The sequence below is a fragment of the Orycteropus afer genome, unplaced genomic scaffold (assembly GCF_000298275.1).
Source record: "Orycteropus afer afer isolate SDZICR_OR568_19922 unplaced genomic scaffold, OryAfe1.0 scaffold00034, whole genome shotgun sequence".
Taxonomy (NCBI): domain Eukaryota; kingdom Metazoa; phylum Chordata; class Mammalia; order Tubulidentata; family Orycteropodidae; genus Orycteropus; species Orycteropus afer.
In genome coordinates this window covers 12753622-12756121 of record NW_006921621.1, presented here as the reverse complement: position 1 = coordinate 12756121, position 2500 = coordinate 12753622, and positions in this window count along the sequence as shown.

The window sequence follows — 2500 nt, the reverse complement described above, 5'->3', positions numbered from 1 at the left end:
TTTGGCCGCAATTAGTCATTTAAGGCAATCAGACAGTCATAAACACATGCAGATTATCCTTACTCGGTAATTCTCAGTAACTCTACTCTTCACAACTCTATGATTTTATTTATTTGTCTTTCAAAGGAATAAGTGAATTCAGTTAGCAAAGGCTCTGAGAAAGCAAAAAAGATAAATATCAAACAAATACCTCAGATAGCAATTTTCGTGGCAGTGATAACTTTTCTCATAGCTTGCTTAATTTCTCAACATCCATTTTCCCACCTTCCTTACCATCCACAAACCAAACCAAACCCACTGCAATCAAGTCAACTCCATCTCATAGCGAACCCCACTGGGTTTCCAAAGGTGGTAAATCTTTATGGAAGCAAATCTTCCATCTGCGGAGTGACTGGTAGGTTTGAGCCACCTACCTTATGGTCAGCCTTAGTTATATTCATATATAATTTAAATTAACAGTGATATTTTTGGAATTCCAAACACCCCATCAAGTAAATATATGTATGTCAAGATACAGGAAAAGCAAGATTATAAAATTATTTACAATCTAAAATTATCATTATCACTGTAAGAAATAGTTAGATTAGTATGCATTTTTAATTGAAATAAAAGAGTACTATTTAAAAAAAAATTTTAATCATCTTCACATATTAATCATTCAATCAACAAATGTACTCAGTCAACTAAGTACCTACTTTGTGCTACACACTATTTCAAGCACTTGGGACACATCAATGAACAAAGCAGACAAAAAAAGTAAGTGGAACTTTCCATTCCAGTGGTAAAGAAATAACATAAACAATGTATATAATAAATTACTCAATAAATAATTTACATATTAAAAAGACAGGGAAAAAGAAAAAGTGGAATGGATTCAGGAGCTAGGAAGTATGGGCAGGGGAAGGGAGGCGGTGTGAAATATTAAACTGAGTATTTATTAATATTTGATGAGTGAAAATAAACTGCTTTTAAAAAATGAGAGAAAAAATAAATTAAAAAATTTTCTTAAACCAAAATTTTCTAAACCCAAAGACAGCTCATCTAGTATTATCAGCACAAGACCTGAGGAAGTTTACAGAAAAAAGCATAAGGACCATATGAATTCCTTCTAACAGTTCACAAGGTAATTTTGCTTCTATTTCCTATATTCCTAAAAAGCAAATATTCCTCTCTCGAAATTAAAATGGATAGCAGCAACGCGTAAAGGATTTTAAGTACTTCCTATTTAAAGAAGAGGAAAGATAACAAATGACAGGCACAGCAACACTGAAAGTTAGGTCAGAGAAGAACCTAAAAGATTTAGTCCATTCTCTGGTTTTACAAAGAAGGGAAATAAATGGCAGAGAGGTTAAATCACCGTCTCAAGTTCACAAATCCAATTATATTTAAAAGGCTAAACATAGGCTTTTTAATTTAACCAGAACTTCTTTTCTACAACATACACACGTGTGCTAAATACAAAAAGTATAACAAGTTAAGCAACCTAATCTTAAATGATCATTAAGCAAAGATCAAGATCAACCAAGTAATAAAAAGGAAGCCTGGTTCAGTTACTTTTTAGAACTAAATAATTGATCAAAAGATTTTTAGAGAGAAAGTTATTTTAGTCCTTTAGGGCCCTCAAACATTTAAACACAAAGACCTAACTACTATCTTCTTTTTGCTAAAACTTAATGTCAAAAATTTAACTTCCTAGAATAATGGAATATGGCACACTGTAATAATCACCATAACATTTTACAATTGCATAGAACCTTTCTCACTATTTCAAGCAAATTAAATATGCAAAAAAAGGATACAATCAACCACATTTCATGGACTACCAAGCAGAGATTCAAGAAGGTTAAGGGATTTGACTATGGCATTACCAATAGTAAGTGGCAGAATTCCATGCTTTTGAGATAATCATGTAGAGATAGGCGAATTTTGCAGTATGTGATCTTTAGAAAATTAAGCATGTTGTTGTTGTTATGTGCCGTCAAGTTGGACCCAACTCATAGCGACCCCGCCTTGGGTTTCTGAGGGGCTATCACTATGGAAGTAGATTGCCCAACTTTCCTTCCAAGGAGTGGCTGGTGAGTTTGAACTGCCAGCCTTCTGGTTAGCAGTCAAGTGCCTTAGGCACTACACTACCAAAATGGACATAAACATGGCCCACTACTTGTACTTCCCAAATTGGTGTTGTCCTGAAAAAAAGTATTGTGTGGTTCAGTGTGTTTGGGACACCTGATATTTTATTCTCTAGATTTGCAATACATGTTAGAAGCATTGAGGGGTCTGCAGGGGGAGGGGGAGAGGCACAATTGTGTACTTACTGTGCATATAATCATTTTTCTAAGGCCCACATTGTTACATAGCATTGGAAATCAATTTAGGGAACAATGAGTGAAGAAACAGAACCTCCAAAATGACCTAAGGATTTAAATGATGAGATTCCAAATGAGCTGCAGCCCAAGGTATTAGAAGTTTAAAGGCAAGTTCTTCAGTTTTAAACAATGAG